Source organism: Pempheris klunzingeri, chromosome 19 (assembly GCF_042242105.1).
Source record: "Pempheris klunzingeri isolate RE-2024b chromosome 19, fPemKlu1.hap1, whole genome shotgun sequence".
In the NCBI taxonomy this organism is placed as follows: domain Eukaryota; kingdom Metazoa; phylum Chordata; class Actinopteri; order Acropomatiformes; family Pempheridae; genus Pempheris; species Pempheris klunzingeri.
In genome coordinates this window covers 14,458,356-14,478,516 of record NC_092030.1, presented here as the reverse complement: position 1 = coordinate 14,478,516, position 20,161 = coordinate 14,458,356, and the positions used below count along the sequence as shown (strand labels likewise).

The following is a 20,161-nucleotide window of genomic DNA, read 5'->3' as shown; positions in this document are numbered from 1 at the left end:
GCCAAAAGAGTGAATATGACAATGAGCAGTAAAATACAGAACTTTTACACTAATAGATATTAATATTGATGGCGTGTAGAGACTAGCTCTTAAAGGGCTTACAGCATCAGCTACTGCATTTGTATTTAAATTGATGGAACTGAAAAACGAGTCAAATTTAAAGAGGTACAATATTGGCAGGAATGAAAGACTTTTACTGTGAAGCAGCTGCAGGCATGTCATGTACACTGAGGTAAGGCTGTGACTAGGAAATGGCTTCTTTTTCTATTAATCTTTTGGTTAAGCAAAATGCCCCCCAGCCCAAGGTGACATTTTCAAATTGCTTCTTTTACCTCAGCCCAAAAGTCAAATATATTCAGTTTACTATCAATTCTACGCACGTGAAAAGGTGGGGCTATCAAATGTTTGGCATTTGTGCTTGAAAAACCACCGAAAGGATGAGCTGATGGACAGAAAATTATTTGGCAACCAATCAGCTAATCATTTCAGCTGCTCTGAAAAAAAGAAGAAAGGTGGAAAAAGGAAAAAGGTGTTTTTCATGCATGCAGTAGTTATGCTGATCTCATGGTGTACACTGTTGTATTACCACTTCAAGTCCACATAAATTTCCCAGAAAACAAATGCCACCTAAATCTTTATTAGATGTAGTTTTAAAGACAATAGTAGGACATGAAGAAATTGTTTAAGCTTGGGTAGGTTTTTATTCTTATGTCCTTATTATACTTATGGATGTTTTTTTTTAATACCTTTGTTTTAAAGGTCTCATTCTGCAAAGTGCACTTTTCAACATAAATGTGTGTTCCCACTGCGTTTACAGACCACCAAACTACTACCAACTGAAATAAGACCACTCTCTCTCTTTTTCTCCTTCTCCGTCTTTCAGTAAATGCACGTGAAAACAAGCCATTTAGTTTTGGTTCCGCTTGTGATGTCATAAGGGCGATCTGTTGATCATGCGACCTCCTCCACCCCTTCAACAGACTAATTGTCCCAAATCACTGAAAACCTGAATCCGTTTTGCTGTGCACCATTGTTTTTTCCTCACTAAAAACAGATGCCCAGATGTTGAGGCAAAATCAAAACACGAAGACTGTCCTGTTCTTCTGAAACAGAACGTGAGCCATGTCTGGTATGAGAAATATACAGTGGGGCAAAAAAAGTATTTAGTCAGCCACCAATTGTGCAAGTTCTCCCACTTAAAAAGATGAGAGAGGCCTGTTATTTTCATCATAGGTATACCTCAACTATGAGAGACAGAATGAGAAAAAAAAATCTAGAAAATCACATTATCTGATTTTTAAAGAATTTATTTGCAAATTATAGTGGAAAATAAGTATTTGGTCAATAACAAAAGTTCATCTCAATACTTTGTTATATACCCTTTGTTGGCAATGACAGAGGTCAAACATTTTCTGTAAGTCTTCACAAGGTTTTCACACACTGTTGCTGGTATTTTGGCCCATTCCTCCATGCAGATCTCCTCTAGAGCAGTGATGTTTTGGGGCTGTCGCTGGGCAACACAGACTTTCAACTCCCTCCAAAGATTTTCTATGGGGTTGAGATCTGGAGACTGGCTAGGACACTCCAGGACCTTGAAATGCTTCTTACGAAGCCACTCCTTCGTTGCCCGGGCGGTGTGTTTGGGATCATTGTCATGCTGAAAGACCCAGCCACGTTTCATCTTCAATGCCTTTGCTGATGGAAGGAGGTTTTCACTCAAAATCTTACGATGCACGGCCCCATTCATTCTTTCCTTTACAAGGATCAGTCGTCCTGGTCCCTTTGCAGAAAAACAGCCCCAGAGCATGATGTTTCCACCCCCATGCTTCACAGTAGGTATGGTGTTCTTTGGATGCAACTCAGCATTCTTTCTCCTCCAAACACGACAAGTTGAGTTTTTACCAAAAACTTCTATTTTGGTTTCATCTGATATTCTCCCAATCCTCTTCTGGATCATCCAAATGCTCTATAGCAAACTTCAGACGGGCCTGGACATGTACTGGCTTAAGCAGGGGGACACGTCTGGCACTGCAGGATTTGAGTTCCTGGCGGCGTAGTGTGTTACTGATGGTAGCCTTTGTTACTTTGGTCCCAGCTCTCTGCAGGTCATTCACTAGGTCCCCCCCGTGTGGTTCTGGGATTTTTGCTCACCGTTCTTGTGATAATTTTGACCCCACGGGGTGAGATCTTGCGTGGAGCCCCAGATCGAGGGAGATTATCAGTGGTCTTGTATGTCTTCCATTTTCTAATAATTGCTCCCACAGTTGATTTCTTCACACCAAGCTGCTTACCTATTGCAGATTCAGTCTTCCCAGCCTGGTGCAGGTCTACAATTTTGTTTCTGGTGTCCTTTGACATCTCTTTGGTCTTGGCCATAGTGGAGTTTGGAGTGTGACTGTTTGAGGTTGTGGACAGGTGTCTTTTATACTGATAACGAGTTCAAACAGGTGCCATTAATACAGGTAACGAGTGGAGGACAGAGGAGCCTCTTAAAGAAGAAGTTACAGGTCTGTGAGAGCCAGAAATCTTGCTTGTTTGTAGGTGACCAAATACTTATTTTACCGAGGAATTTACCAATTAATTCATTAAAAATCCTACAATTTGATTTCCTGGATTCTTTCCCCCCATTCTGTCTCTCATAGTTGAAGTGTACCTATGATGAAAATTAAGATTAAAATATTTTCAAGTGGGAGAACTTGCACAATTGGTGGGTGACTAAATACTTTTTTGCCCCACTGTACATGCTTTTTGACCAATAAACCATGTAAACCTGTTCTAGTAAGACCTCCCAAGATAAGCATGAACTTAAAAATGAGCATAATATGGGACCTTTAACACAAGGGGGGCATGTTTTTACTGCGACACACATCACAACAAATACATCCCAATTGTTACATATTTGAACTATGAGACAGTCCCATCAAACATTACCAAAGATGACAAGCATCAATGCAAAGCAAGTCTCAAACAAGATTTGCACTTGATGTTAAATATACCTTTAATTTGTAGCTGGATATTGGTTAGTTCAACCTTTAATATCAAATTGTCAATGCATATTTATTTTTACTGGATCACCCGCTGGGATATTGTCTCCCCATGCTGTGTGCAAGCCTGGCCACCCACCCCTGTTGTCACACTTTTTGTTTTAAGTTGAGTAAACAGTAAAAGGACAACCTGTTTTTCCAGAGAGTGCAAAATCTTCCTTCAACATCAAAATCTACAAAGTGTTCCTTAAAACAAAGTACTATTCAATAAAAAATAAATTCTAGGAATGTATTAGTAAGTCCTAAACTTCTAAATAAAGAAAAATCTATTTAAATGTATCTGTAACTAAACCATTATACCAGTTTCAATTAAAATGCGTTTTCCATTGTAATTTTACACCTGTAGTTTGTGATCATACACTATTTATTAGATAGTTCAAGGTTAAAGGTTAGGTGTCGTTTTCTTTTCGACCTGAACAACCGCCTTCCTCTGTGCGGTCAGTGGAAGTAAATAGTGAATGGAAGTATGACATTTTGGTCAAACTCCTGAGGTATTGAAGAAATCAGAATCAGAATCAGAATTACTTTAATACTTAATAATACTTAAATAATGTTACCACTCCTGGTATTAACTGATTGCATTACTTCTAATTTAACCTTGCTATGATTTCTAATGCATCTACATAAAATAATGAAATAATAAAAGGACCTCTTGGCTGATTTCCAACAATATCTGTCTTTATCACAATGTGACAAACCTCTGTGTAGCATTTCAGTAGTTTTTTTATCTGAAGGCTCAAATCATCGTCTTGAAATCCAACATCTGCTGATGCAAGTATGGGCCAAGTCAAGCAGCAGCTAGAAATATTTATTTTGGCACCAAACCTTTAATCATTCTCTTTACCAGATACAACAGAGGGACTTTGAAAGCAGAAAAAATAAGGTAAGGCTTGAGTTTCAAAGTCAAAGTTTTCTTTTTGCTCATCCTACACCTGGTATCTGCATCACTTGGTGTAAGCTTTAGAGTGATGATCAGAGCCACTGATCAGCTAGTTCACAACTGTGCTAGTTTACATAATCATTGGAGATGATAGTCATAGTTATTTGATGCAAAAATAAACATAAAAGGATGCTTATTAAATAAAGCTTGGCAGTGTTATAATCACAAAACATTTTCAAATGGACAGGTTTATTTTTGGTGCTTAATCTGGTAATGGACAGTTATACATACGCTGGTTTATGATCTGAATCCAACCTAACTAGAGGCGATGAAACTATCAGCTCTGGCATTAGAAAATTGTAATGGACATTTTTCACAATTTTCTAAGTATTCAAATATTTCAATCTTTAGCACTGTAACTTTTGGAATAAATGCTTATGTTCCAAAAAAATAGCCTGGTCCCAAATACCTAGCTGTTAGCAAAGACTAATTTTTTTTTTAAAAAAAAGGCTACATATAAAAGGTTAAGAAAAAGTTTATTTATCTATTTATTTTTTATCTTTAAAAGTTTATATAAACAGGCACGGTTTGAACGTGCACTGCACTAGTCTATAAAATTCCAACATGCTGAAGGAAGGGCTATGTCTGTTCAAAAAGGGCAATATGTGTGACTGGATTTGACGAGGTTCTAATTATATTAGACATTGACTCCTAAAACAGGTTGAAAACAGGTCCAAGCTGCCCTGAGTTGCAAATAGAGCCAGCACAGACGCTGACTAGAGGACAACTGAGTCACTCCTTCCACATGTGTGGGAAATCTTAACACACCATTGCTGTTTAAGCTGTAGCAAATTCATTTCATTTTAGCATCCTTTTAACTTTTGATCTGTAATGACTGCACATTAAATTTTATCACAGCTCTGTATAAATGACTGTATGACTGACCATTCTTGGTCAGTCAGTAAGGAAAATAAGCATAAAACGACACACCACATTGGTGTTAAGTTGTTCCCATCTGGGCTTGCAACTTACAAGTATTTGTATTGTTTATAAAGTGTTCAAAAATGGTGTAGAGCCCATGGAGGCGTCTTCACTGTTCACTGTTCACTGTTCTAAATTCCACAGATAAACAGTTTACTATCATATATGACAGAGAAAAGCTAGTCCTCATATTTGAGAAGATGAAATAACAGCTAAACAGATAAACACAGCAGTCAATATTTTCATAAAATCAGCATACAAAATGATGATTTTACAATGTGACATTATGAAAAGGGTTGCTCGTTGTGATGAACCTACCAAGAAGTATCAGCCGAATCTGCTGCTGTCTTTGCAGAGCTTTATGGTGAGTTTCAGCTTATTGTTTAGCTGTCCGGTCCGCAACATCACTTTTTTTGGTTCACTCTCACCTCTCTCAAAATGTAGTTTTTGGCAAAAGCAGGCCGAAAAGCTCCAAAGACCCACTGTGCACTGGCTGCTCTGCATCAAACAGCACACAGAAACAGTTAGCCACTAGCTTGTGTACATAGTGGAACATTTAGCAGAGCCAGGTATTTCCCTCAGGAGTTGGTAGAGACCAAAACAGAGGTTGAAGGAGACTGAAGATTAGACTTACATTCACCAGAATGTCAGAAACCCAACTCCAAATAAATTACAATGTTGCCCAAGAGGTGAAAAAAAGATATAGACGGTTTAAATAAATCGTAAAAAATAATAAAATAAGATGACATTGTTATTGAGCCACACAAATTTATGCCAGTTTTCTGCACATTCCCTCCCCTTCCCTTCCCCATTGTTTATGGTGAACAATCACAGGGCTGCTATAGGTGCTGAAACGGTAACCAGGTAGCATGATTAACATTTGGACTGCCGCACTGTCGGCTAACATGCACCCATATGTGCATGCGCCTGCATTCTCTTAGCCGTGCACGCACCTTCATAAAGGAAAGGACACAAATACACACACTCGCACACAGTTACCCTGCGCCATCACTACCTACAACACACACAACTGTCTGAATTCTAATGTCTACTTATCTTGGATTTTTACCTGAAGGCCTCAAAACACACATTAAAGGAATGGCTTCTGAATATGTCACAGAGAATTACTTCCTAAAAAGGATCTCTCAAGAATTTCTTAATACACACTTTCAACTAAAAGTTATTTTGGTTCAAATTAGGAACGGTGCCCTTAAATGCAAGCCAGCCAAAATAACAGCGTCTGGTTTGTAGCGATTCTCTGGCCTGCCTGCAGTTTACACTCTTGTTGGCTTACAGTTAGGCTTTTATCTGTCGGCACTGTAGCAGATAACAACACTAGTTCAAAAGAGGAAAGCTGGTCCGACCTGAGTGACCTTCATATTCCAATACCGTGCTGCTGCCTAATCCCTTCACAGAAGAATAACATTTTGACAGATACAACCACAACCACTGCATGGCAGCTTCATATTGTGATAGGAAGTGTCAGTAGTAAAGTGGAGATGCTGTATGTAGGTGCTGTGTATCATTAATGCTCATCGTTTTCCAGATTTTCACGACGTACATCGATTTAAACAGATATCTACACTGTTGTTATGTCTGGCACCCAAAACTGGTCGGAGTTTCCTGCTACAAGAAGATACCAAAGTTTACATTAAACAAAGTCTTCATGCAAAAAAGAATGCTCAGACAATGAGTAGTGGGGAGAAAAAAAGAACAAGTGTGTCTGCAACTAGCTGTTTCGTTATTAGTCTCAATGTGATGTCTTCAAATTGCATGTTTTGACCACCCAATATCCCCAAAAGCAATATAACACAGAGAGAGAAGCAGCAAATCCACTGATCCAACACTTACACTCCCCTCCAAAAGTACTGGAACAGTGAGGCCAGTTCCTTTATTTTTGTTGTAGACTGAAAACATTTGGGTTTGGCATCAAAAGATGAATATGAGACAAGAGATCAACATTTCAGCTTTTATTTCCAGGTATTTACATCTGGATCTGATACACAACTTAGAAGATAGCATTATTTGTAACACCAAATTTTTAGGCGAGCAAAAGTATTGGAACAGATAGACTTAAAATAGATTAACGTGAAAAGACTTAATATTTAGTTGCAAATCCTTTGCTTGCAATAACTGCATCAAGCCTGTGACCCACTGACATCACCAAACTTTTGCATTCTGCTTTTGTGATGCTTTTCCAGGCTTTCACCGCAGCCTCTTTCAGTTGTGGTTTGTTTTGGGGGGGTTTCTCCCTTCAGTCTGCTCTTTAGCAGGTAAAATGCATGCTCTATAGGGTTGAAGTCTGGAGATTGACTTGGCCAGTCTAAAACCTCCCACTTCTTGCCCCTGATGAACTCCTGTGTTGTTTTGGCAGTGTGTTTTGAACCATTATCTTGCTGCACCACGAAGGATCTCCCAATCAGTTTGGTTGCATCTTTCTTTAAATTGGCAGACAAAATGTCTCTGTAGACTTCTGAGTTCATTTTGCTGCTGCCATCATGTGTTACATCATCAATGAAGATGAATGAGCCCGTCCCAGAAGAAGCCATGCAAGCCCAAGCCATGACATTACCTCCACTGTGTTTCACAGATGAGCTTGTATGTTTGGGATCATGAGCAGATCCTCTCTTTCTCCAAACTTTAGCCTTTCCATCACTTTGGTAAAGGTTCATCTTTGTCTCATCAGTCCATAAAACTTTGTCCCAGAATTTTTAGGCTTGTCTCTGGACTTTTTGGCAAATTCCAGCCTGGCCTTCCTATTCTTCTTGCTAATGAGTGGTTTGCATCTTCTGGTGTGGCCTCTGAACTTTTGTTCATGAAGTCTTCTGCCAACAGTAGACTGTGACACCTTCTCTCCTGCTCTCTGGAGGTTGATGCTGATGTCACCAACAGTTGTTTTAGGGTCTTTCTTTACAGCTCTCACAATGTTTCTGTTGTCAGCTGCTGCTATTTTCCTCGGTCTACCCGTTCGATGTCTGTTACTTAGTACACCAGTGGTTTCTTTCTTCTTCAGGACATTCCAAATGGTTGTACTGGCTATGGCCAATGTTTGTGCAATGACTCCGATTGATTTTCCATCTTCTCTCAGCTTCACAATTGCTTGTTTTTCACCCATGGACAGCTCTCTGGTTTTCTTGTTGGTTACGCCTCTAACTATAAATGCAGTCTGCACAGGCAAAACCCAAATCTGAAACTGAACGTAGACATTCAGCGCTATTTATTGTTTGAATAATCAATGTAATAGGACACACCAGGGCAACAAAACACACCTGTCAGTCACATGTTACAATACTTTTGCTCACATGAAAAATGGGTGGGTTCAAACAAAAGGTGCTAACTTCTAAGTTGTGTATCAGATCCAGATGTAAATACCTGGAAATAAAAGCTGAAATGTTGATCTCTTGTCTCATATTCATCTTTTGATGTCAACCCCAAATGTTTTCAGTCTACAGCAAAAATAAAGGAATTGGCCTCACTGTTCCAATACTTTTGGAGGGGAGTGTATGTGCTTTATCTATAGTGACCAGAGGCTGAATAGTTACTTTGGTGATTCCCTGTACCTCAAGTTCAATCGTCAGGTCAAATGATGATGAACTATGATGGACAACATGGTAAACATTAGAAAAATAAGATTATTAATTCTGTTATAAATAATTACTCCTATATATCAGCAAACTAACACAGCTGGAACCCCATGTGACTTTTACTGGCGTTAGCACACACACATATATATGTGTGTGTGTGTGTATGTGTGTGTGTATATATATATATGTAATAACAATCCACTTGATCTTGAATCTGATTTTGTTCTAATTCATTTTAACATTGGAATTAATTTACAGTACCATAGTCTAACCACCTGAATCTGACAGATAGATATCATGTTACTGTAGTGTTGACGAGTGTATCTGTTTCATTACAGCAGCGTTTCAGCTCCTGTGTGATAAGAACAACAGTGAGGTGGACAGTGACCTCACTCCTCTCTGAGAGCTTCCTTAAAGGATGTGATCACATGGTGCTGCTCATTTGAGGATGTCTGAATACACAGAGATGAGACATCGATCCCACCTGGCCAATCAATGGACCAGGCCTTTTTAGAGGAGATGTGAGGAATCAATAATGTTCGGTATGAACACTTTGTCATAACATTCCTCAGACATCTGCTGGAATGGAATGAAAGGGGTGTGAATGAAATGGCATGAAACACAGCACAAAAAAGCAGAACAAAACAGAGCTGGAAATACAACGGTAATGGTACCACGCATCTCCCTGTAAACTGTTGGTGTACTTACAATATTATTATTTCAGTTATTTTAAGCTTAAATTACATCCAAGTTTTGGGGTACTTTCCCATAAAATTTGATCTGAGGTCAATATCCAGAATAAATATGGCAGCTTGAGCAGAAATACTAATCATTTTTTTGGCTAAATCACCAGATATGCAGCTACACATTTGGATCCTAAGGCTGAGACCGTAATATCACATTAATAATGAATCAAATAACTGTGGATGTGCCCAAAGCCCAAAACATCTCAGAGAGTGGCCAAAATCATCAGCGTTGTCATAAGATATTATCAGCCACTGACCAAAACCGCTGGTATTAATCTGGCTAAAAAAAAAAAAAGAAAAAAGAAAATCTGTTTCAGGAAGCATATGGCATTCAAAAAAGTAGGTCAACCATTAACCAGCTAACACGGCCCTGACCAGAGACATACTTCTAGCACTCATCTTCATCTTAAGTCCATCTAAAATATTTGTGTAGCAAAACACTCATTAAAGCAAGATCATATAATGTTTTGAAATGAGAAATAACTGCTTCTACTGACCGGTAGCTTATAGTGGCTTGTGCTTATGATAGCAACCTGTAGATAGATATTACTCTTTAACTATTATTTAGTATTCTGTACGGCGACCTTGAGAGCCTTGAAAGGCACCCTAAATAAAATGTATTATTATTATTATGATTATTATTAACTGACTTAAATAAGTCAGTTCTCTGACCTTATGACTCTTCTCCACTTGTGCTACTGTAATACTACATTTTGGCATTCACCATCATCCAATAATAGCCACTTGTTGCCACTGTTCAGTTAAAGTTACAGGATTGCTTTGATTCAATATTTTGTCATTATTTGATTTCAAAAATATCTAAAGATTATTTTGTCCAGTAGAAAAGTGATTTTAAGTCACTTTCCTTTTCCGTTCAGTCATTTCAGTTATTACATTACATTATAATTTCTGTATTTGTGTATTTAGGATATTCAGTAAAATATAAAACTTTTTTTCTAACAGAGCAAACACTAACCAAAACTGCCCTCTTCACCTTCTAGCTACTCTATAGCTGTGTAGTATTACGGGTTGTGTGTTACAGTAAGCATTGTCCTTAAGGTAATGACCTGCACTCGATGTGCCATCACTCTATATTTGGGGAATTAAGATCACAACATTCTACCTTGGATTCATCAGACCAAACGTTCCATTTCCTGTCATGGGAAGAAACCACATGATTTCAAAATTAGCATTTGCTATCTGGAGAGAAATAGTCTTCATCCTGTTGCCCCTCAGCTCTGAAGTGTTCAGAACACATGAAACTCTTGCTAAGTGGACGTTGTGGTTAGATTCTGCTATACAGTCCTTCAGTTATTTTTAGCTTGCTATTTGCCTCTTGGTAGTTTTTCCTTTAGAGCTTCCTCTTTACGTGACCATCCATCATAGAAAGATGACCTGATCCAGATAAGGTCCTGGTGATGCCACAATTCCTCTTCAGTTTTTCCTTCACTATGGTCCAGAAAATAAATAAATAAATAAATAAATACATAAATAAATAAATAAATAAATGTAAGATATGTTTCCTATTTTCAGCACTAACATCTAGAAAATATTGCCATGCTCGTCTGTGTACACTGTGATATTCACCGAAGATCTAGTTTCCTTTTATCTAGTTAGAACCACACTAGCTCTCTCCTTGATTTTCATACAACTGATTTTGCAACTGATTACGACCCTACTTTTATGAGGTATACAAAACACACATATTTACCTAGTCTTAGCACAGAAGGACAACGAACAGTAGCCTTTTGTGTTTAACATTCGTTTACTGGTTACTTTAACTGAATGGACGACAAAAGAAAGTCTGGACTTTTGGTGAACATTCAGGAGCCCCTCTCAGTAATCCCAGATTGTCTCAGAGGAGTGGTAAATACAGGTGCAGAGCCTTTCAGGCGCTGCTATCCAGCAAGCTTTGCTGATCTGTCTGCAGCCTGACCTTCACTGGTGTCACATTCAGGGGGCATTACAAAGAGACACTGAAACACAGGCCCAGGCGACCCTTAAGGATTCTGGTTAAAGGAGAAGATCATGCAGGCTCACCACTTCCCTATTAAATAGACTGAATGCAACTTTTATGAGAGAAAGTCAAGCAGAAGATGCAGAGCTAATTTTTTTTGCTGTATAAATGAATAAGTCTTTATACAATGTTACTGCTATTAAAACTTTACTTGTCAATATTATGCTCAGAATACCATGTGATTTAACATCAAAGTTATTGCATTACATGATATGAACATGTCCCACCTCAGTAATAAGGGACGACAAGCAGAGTCTAGAGGATTGAGGGATTTTGATCTTTGGCCCTCAAAGTATTCTGCTGACTGACACCCTTAAGTAAGTCCTAACATCAAAAAGAGAGACAGAGACGCTGAAAGAGAGAGGGAGGAATGCCATTAGCATGGCTCCCAGTTGCAATACTATGCTAATCCTAGGAGGAGATGAGAATTTTCTATTTTATGTGTGTGTCGTCCATACTGCAAGGTCAGACAGCGCCTCTGTCAGCCTGTCTCTCTCTGACAGATGGTTACCTGACATCACCAACCCAGTCAGACAGCCTTTAATACTTAATATCACTGCACTCACTCCTCTTTATACTCCTTTTTTTTTTTTGCAAGATGCTTCCTTTCTCAATCAAAGACATCCAACTTTCTAATTACATGTTTCTCTCTAAAGCTGCACCAAAAAAAGGAAGAAGAAAGAAGCTGGCCGTCATAGTACAAGTAACCTTGCTCCAAGGGTAGCCTTTGTGTTCAGCAAAGGACTCAGATTGTTCCTTGTGAAAAGGGGGACGGCTGAGCACACAGAGCACTCAGTGGCAACATTTGACTTCTTTTCCACAGAAGATAATGTCCAAGCAGATTAGGAGAAGACAAGCATTAATGGCCATCTTCCATGTGGCTACTGACTTGAGGTTGTCATGGTGAAAACTCACCATGAGGAAAAAAAAACAACCTACTCCATTCAAAATGTAGTGCTTACATCTCCTGCATTTACGTTTTAATCATGAGCCTTCAGAGATATTTATGTGACCTTAAAGCCTGAAATTTTCACAAAGCAACAAAACAGGCTGCTGGTAAATCCCTCAGCTAAAGCCTGCTGGGTGTGAAGGTTAGATAATGAATACCCTTACATAGTCACTCTCTTCATTCCCGTTAACAAAACCAAAAATGAATCTTTTCATCTAACCTGGTTTTTTCTCTTGAGACCGTGTGTCTGTTCAATGCAAAAAGCACCAAATGAAAAATGCAGTTAATAACACAAGTCAGAAGCCAGGAAATCAAATAGTTGAGTGAGGATAAGAAGTGGAAGTAAGCAGACATGCATGGTTTGAGTTCTCTGGAAGTCTGCTGCTCAACCTTCCCTCAGTATAGTCACCTCACTTGGCTGCTCTCTCTCGTCTCTCTCCCTCTCTCTCCCTCTCTCTCTCTCTCTCTCTCTCTCTCTCGGGGCTGACAGAATTATCTTCTGCATCAGAGCTGAGGCTGGGCCAACGCTCCACACAGAGGACTCCATTTCACACAGCCAGCCCCACTGTGGCCAAGGAGACACAGCCAATCATGCTGGAGTATCAGTGGCATGGCCATCCACCATTTTGTGCTCCTCAAGGTCTTTGACTGTCCTGCTCAGCTGAGTGGAGCTGCCTCTGCTCGCTCTGCTATCTTGTTACACAGATGGAAGTGTTAAACTTTAAGTGCACAGACCTGAGCGAGCAGCTTCCCCTCCTGTCTGTTCCACTGCAGACTGTCATGGCAGTCAGCAAAAGCAGAAGTGAGATGTGTGGTTTTGTTCGCTGCAAAGATGGCCACCTAGAGTGCTGCTCTGCAGTTCTCCACTAGCTGAAGGCAACGTCCTAAAGAGATCTGAGGAATTGTGTCTCTAAATATGGAGCTTTCAATCATCCTGTCATAAAAAAATCTTAAGAAGATATCTGTAAGCTTCGCAGATAACATTATCCAATACAGGTGACCCAAAAAAAAATCTTAACATGTTTCAGTGCATCTATGAAAGAAGTAAAATCCTTTTTTCTAGATTGAAAAGCATAAAAGATAAAACTTGGGGCAACCCTCAGCAACATGATTAAATATTCAATCCAAAAATGATTAAGTGCACAATTTAATTAATAGCCTTAGGCGTGATTATTTTTACAATTTTATATGGGAAGCAGTAGGTAGATATATTTGGTTTTCTCAAGAGGTTTCTTCCCCCGAGCTCGAAGAGAAAAATTCTCAGAAACAGAATTCTATCACGTATTGTACACAAGTAGGCTAAGCAAAAAGTAAAGGGGAAAAAAAGCTAATTTGTTTGCTGGTTCACACAAAATACACAAGTCCAAAGCATATGAGTTCATGGTCAGACATACGAGGCCGAAAACATGCTTCATTCAGACGTCCTAAAACTGGGTTCATGGGCTAAATAAACACCGCTGAAGAGTCAGGCAAGTGAAGGATGTCCAAGGACAGATCTTGGAGAGAAACCAGGAAGTGTTTTTCCACCAAGACAATTACTCCAGGAAACCTTACATTCCACGCCATCTCTCCTAGGAAACCATTTCCTGACGTAAATCAATCTGCTGCTGTCTCAAATAAATTCTGTATTATCTCAGACAACATATAGGGATAACTGGGAACAAACAGACTGAGGTCAGCTCTAGAGGTGCCAAACTCCAATCCAGTAATTGAGTAAAGTGCATTATTTGTATGATGTGGCTTCTTTTTCACTATGAGCAACTGAAGGCTGTCATCTCATCTCCATCCACAGTCTGTTTTCCTTCTAGTGTTCCTGTTATCTATTAAAATGCCTTCAGCAGTATCTAATTCCACCAATTCACCGAAAAACAAATGAAAAGTATCACACGAAAAGGCAGTGAGACGCACTGAAGGATTTGTGTAAGTGGTACTCAGTGGACAACTGCCAGAAAACACTGCAATGCTGACTTCCTTGTAAGCCTGACATGGCAGTTACTACAGTTACAGGGAGTGGGTGAAGTTACAAGCTAGTCAGGATGGAGTATTTCAGTGACCAAAAGAGGACACAGGAAGCAATAAAAAAAAGAGCTGAAAAGTCAAACTGAGTCTGGTTTACTCGCAGAAACGTTGGAGGTAAGACAATTTTTTGACAGCTTTTTTGACAGCTTTTTTAAAGCTGCTGGTAAGTTTATCTAGGAAGAGAAGAGGTGAGGTTCCTCTCCAGGTTCAAACAGACCACTTGAGGCAACTCAACAAGTTTGAGAAGGGAAAGATGAGAGACCCATCAATATTAACTTACCACTGAGACCTCCTTTCCAAGCTCTTAAATATTTAATCGTCCTTGGACAGCTCTGTTGCTTCGTAGGCCGAGCCAGTGTGGATCCCTTCTACAAGACCACTCCTGTTCCTGCTCAATGAAGGCCTTGTCCGGTGGCACCACACTGCCCAAGGAACGGGCGTCTCCAAAGAATTCAGGATTTTTTCCACCACAGGCAACTCGAAGCTGACAGAGTTGGTTCACTGTAGTCTTATTAGAGAAGGGCATAAATCCTGAGTTTAGGAAACCTGAGTGTGCCGTGTGGATGGCTTAATTTATCTCACTGGACAAACTGTCTCACCAGCACCGCCACTTTATACCTGAAGTCTTCATTTTCTATAAAACTATCCCTCTACATGCTTTACATACAGTATGTGATGACAAAACTAGCAGAGCTGGCAGCTATACTGAGCTACAAGCATTACTTTTCCAGGAGGGGAAAGGTGGTGTTTGAACTGTTGATGTTCTGATGGAAAGCAGAGAGGAGGAACCAGTTTTGCAGCGATGTGACGTGGCAACTGACAACAGAAACTGGAATGACACCTCTAACAAGCCACTTCCTTGTTCCATTTAAAACCCTGACATGATGTTGCTTTTTAGTTTTTAAACAAATACCAACTTACATACTAGTAAATTATTCAAAGGATCCTGGGATGTTTTACTGAAACAATGCCACACTTTCATACCTAAATCAAGCATCTTAATCAAGAGGGGAATGTACTTGCGGCATGAAGAAGGTCAATAAAATGCAAGAGAAAGCAGTGAGGTTTTAGCTATATTTTAATGACTATGGTGTTTTGGATCTGGGGCCTGTGTGTTTCAGCACACTTACAAGTGTAGCAGCAGGGCCAAGCTGCATCTCATGAGCCATGCATCATGTCAAGAAAGCACTCACTGGAGCATTTCAATTTGCTTTTGTGCGTCTCCCTAGCCTTCTCCACCGCCCCAGGTAGAGAAGAATGGAGGAGTGCATCACCCAATGTGAGTGAGTGAATGAGAGACAGGGAGGGAGAGCAGTCGTGTGTGAGTGTGTGTGTGTGTGTGTGTGTGTCTGTCTGTGTGAAAGAGACACAGAAAGAGTATCAGAGAGAGTGATGAGCTTCACAACCACTTCCTTCCAGCATTCAAACCATCACAGAAGTCTCTCTTGTTTAATCCTCTGTCCTCTCTGTCGAGTTTTTTAAGCGTAATCCTGAAATACCTTGCAAAAATCCAGTTATGTAATTTTTTTCTAAAAGTGTCTACCATGGTTCAGTTCTGCCCTGTCACCTTAAAGCTGAACTGCAGCGACAAAGTGTATTCATTATTTTATGCAGAGGTAAAAATTCAACCACTTTGGCTTGGATAGCTTTAGTGGCACTCCAGTCCCGGTTAGTCAGTGACACTTTTGAATCATGGATGTACACTTGCAACAAGCCCCATGTTATCCATTTGATAAATCAATGCCGTGTAAATACATTAGAAATGTTCCAGCAGCTGAAGAAATGTGAAGCTGTTCAAGGGATCTTGGGGTAAAAATGAGCCGTGGACCCCTATTCGGCCCCCCACCACGGACATAAACATATTCGCCAAGTGCATTTTGCCTGAAGTCCAAGCAACCATCCAGTATTTCTGTGCAGGAATTACAACCCAGTCCCAACCGTCTGCATGACAGTTAGTTTGTGATAAATCGATTACACACAAATTTGTTTACAGATATGCACCATGTGAGCAGAATATTAACTAAAATACATTAGATATTAAATTCAATTTAGGTGGGCTGCAATTTAAGGTTCTATTCACTTAATCTGATGATAATTTCTTTGCTTAATCTTTGTCTCAACAACATTAAAGAAATGTGATAAGTGCCCAAGGCAACAAATACATATGTCTAATTTAGTCTGATTAAATTCATTGATATTACATTTACTAACAAATTAAATGACAAAGAAAAGTAATGGTTTGCCAGTATATAAGTTTACAGCCATATAAAAACAGAGAAAAGCAGCAAATTCTCTCTTCTTAGAAAAGCTGTGACCAAATGTCTTCATAAGACAGGGCCTCCAGAATAGTATATTGTATAGAAATGCGAGAGCCACCTTAGGGCCCAAGCTTTTCAGTTTTGAACATCCTTTAGTGGTGTATATTACCAGGCAAATTTATAATTAATCAAATTACAACACACAAAGAGCCTGGGGACCTTGGGGGGCCCTGAATGTATGAGGCCCCTGAGCAGTTGCCCACTGTGTCCTGTTAGTATTCCAGCCTTGGTTCGCTATGATACAAACTACTGGAAATACCATCTTTAACACAGCGACAGCAAACGGCCCTGACCCACACGACCTCAGCTGAAGAGAAGAAGTGAAAAAACCTGAGCACACAGATTAGCTTCTAGTGTAGCACCAGTGAGCTTTACATTTGAGAAAGAGTCGAGAATGTGTTGAAGACTTGTGAAAGTTACTACAGCAACTCTAAGTGCAAAGAGGCAGCACACGGTGTCAGTATGGCCGAGACAATCCGAGCAGTCGCCGAGCTCCCTTCAAACATCACAATCGCACCCGGAGTGAAACCACTGGGCTCGTTTACAGAACATCCACCATCCACCAGACTGTATCCATTGCACCCGTCTGCAAGACAAATGTGTCGACCGCAGCAGATTCCTGCCTGTCCGTCCTCTATCAGCTCCTCCTTGAGAACCTGTTTGCCCTGCCACGCCAGGGAGAAGGAGCATCGCCACCATTTTGATTGCTCTTCTCAGCCCCAGCATTGTCGCAGCACACTGTGTCAAGCTCACAGTCTCCTTGTCAGCAAGATTTCACACAGTGGCCGGGGAACTGCAGAGCGTAGCACAGCCGCACGCACACATACAGGAACACACTACAGCTCGAAAACACACCTCCTTCACTCTCCTGACAGGCTGGTCAACAGACAACCAGACACCTTTAGGATATAAAGTGTGAAAAGTCACCTCAGGCTGTACAGCGGCACAGAGCGGGTTACAACATAGTGCTTCTTAATAGATGACCAACGACCTAATAGAGTAGTCAATATAACTTTGAATGTAATTTCCTTAAAACAGCAGATAAATAAGTACAAATACATGCTGTCTGTTTAAATAATCAGTCTATACATAATGGATGAGACTATAAACCGGAACACCATCACAGAGCGTGTAGATAACAGATATACGTTAAAAAAAAATGTCCAAAAACTCATCCAAAACAAAAACAGAGAATGATCTTGAGAACTTCCTTTAAGAAACTATCTGCAACAGCCATTGCTTCACTCACACACACACACACACACACATAGGGGAGAGGGAGAAAGACAGAGAGAGCGAGTGTGTGTGTGTGTGTGTGTGTGTGTGTGTGTGCTGAGACCACTTTGTTGAACATTAACTACCTGCATGGCCAAAACACTGCATTATTCAGCATTAAAATTCATCCCAACGTTCAGTCTCATTCATGTGTCCCTCGGCCACCGCAAACACAAACAGTAGGCTACTGTCCACAGAAGTGTCAGCTGTAAATCTTCTCTTTAAAAAAAAAAAAAAAAGATACCCCACAGAAATGACGAGCCAAATTGTATTTAATCATGCAAATGCAAGCAGCGAGTCCATGGAGTTAGAACGCTGAAGTTAACCTTGAAAGGATCTCACTTTTCAGAGTTCTTCTGCTTCCTCTAACAGACTAAACTTCTAAAGCAGCAGAAGCAGAAGCAGAAGAAGAAGAAGCAGAAGAAGCAGAAGAAGAAGGTTGTGGCCGATTATTTCTTGAACACAACCTTTGTTCTGGCGTGAGGGATCCTGCCTGTCTGACTCCAGGGCTCTCCTTGGAGACTCATCTGCTTTCCTCCATTTTATGGTGAAGCCCTTCTAGTGTGACATACCTGACATGAGACCAGTGACAGCAAATAGGCATCCAAACAGTGCTGGTGGGGGGGGTTGGAGGTGGATGGGGGGTGGGGGGGGGACGAGCGGGTAACAATGTAGCAATAAGCACCGGGAACAAAAACAAAACAGTGGAATAAAAAAAAATAGCTCAAGCAACGCTGCGCTTACATTCATTTCACCAGCAACACATCTAGCTCCAACCCTGTGGAGAACCGACTCACAATCGCCACCAGATAAGGTTTCTTTTTTAAAATTGAGAGGAGCAAAGGAAGGAGGTGGGAGCACATATAGTCTCCTCACACTGGACATGGCTCTCACAGTGAGTGAGTGAGTGTGTGTGTGTGTATGTGTGTGTGTGTGTGTGTGTGTGTGTGTGTGACTGGACCAGCGGCTATGCCAGATCCTCTGTGTCGCTAATGGAGGCTGGTTGGGAGAGGAGAGCAATCCGTGCAATGGCTTCTCCATGAAGCTAACGCGCAACAACACGCACGGCCGGAGAGGGGACGCACAGCCGGGGCCGGTTAATTCCCCTGACCAGACATGTCAGAATAACAAAACACTCCGCTCCGGTGCTGCTCAAACACGCAGGCGACCCCATCTTTACACCGCCGCGTCCATTTCCTTGTGTCACTTTGACAACAAACCGACAGGCGACATAGCGAGGAAGCGGTAGGCTGGTTAGGATATTAACTGGAAAGCGAGAAGACCCACTTGACTTTGGCTGCTTGGGTGCCAGCCGGAGCGCCCACCCGACTAAAAATCTCGCCCCGGCTTTCTCTCCCAAGTCGGCTGGACCTGGACTAAAAGGAGAATCGAGGGGAGGGGGGGTCAGCTCTTTCCAGGTCATTCACGAGGCGCTCTCCAAATTATATCCCATGATCTACCATACCGACGTTCTCGCAGACCTTGAAAGCCCAGCCGAAAATCTTGGCGAAACTGGAAATATAGTGCAAGAGGGGGGAAAAAAAACTCACTGGTACAATCTTCTCCTCAAGCGATCCTCCCAAAAGTTGTCCTCGTATTTCATGCGTGCGCCCGGTCGGTCTAATGGATGATCGCCATCTTTCCTGCTTCTCCTTTGCTGCAGCTGCAGATGACCTGAGATCCGTCTGTCTCTGAATAATGAGCAACCACACAGACAAGGAAGACAATCTGCAAAGCAGGCTACACAAAGAAGTTTGGGAGACTAGCAAGCACCAGAGGGTGCACAAGAGTTTACGATGAGACGAGGGAGCATCAGCAGGATGGACAACGACTATGTCTGAGAAGCTCATCCTTCATCTAGACTGAAGTCAGATAGCCTGCAAAGCGGCTCAGACCACCACCAGATACATGCGGGCACTGTGAATTTTATATAGGCTTTCCATACGGTGTCTGCCACGTCATGGGGTTATCTGCAGTTCACTTTGGTGGTGATGATGCTGCTTCACACTTCAACCAGACAGACAAGACATAGATAGATAGATAGATAGATAGATAGATAGATAGATTTAAATAGAGTTGATATACACCCAATGTTGTAAAATTAATATATCAAAGTACACTAATAATAAAATAAATAAATATATGTATATAATCACTAGTCCTATTCAGTACTGCCTCCATCCAATGATCAGACTCCCCAAAAGATTTATCATCTGTATTGAAATAAAACAATAAACAAGAGTGTTTATTCATTCCGTCCTTCATTCAGAGAAAATGCAGCTGATATGTTGCAGTAATGCTGTCATTACACTGTTAAACTGCAAAGTAGACATGCTGCTGCTGCTGCT

The 20,161-nt window shown here is 40.7% G+C and overlaps 1 protein-coding gene across 4 annotated transcripts in view; it reads right to left on the bottom strand.

Annotated features, from left to right (window-relative positions):
• znf462 (zinc finger protein 462) overlaps positions 1–19,449 on the bottom strand; it is a 52,032-nt gene extending 32,583 nt beyond the window's left edge. For all 4 annotated transcript variants that reach the window (XM_070850204.1, XM_070850205.1, XM_070850206.1 and 1 more), the window contains exon 1: positions 19,364–19,449. The gene's annotated coding sequence lies outside the window, so the exon portion shown is untranslated. The remainder of the gene's footprint in view (positions 1–19,363) is intronic.
• Positions 19,450–20,161: the final 712 nt, after the last annotated feature.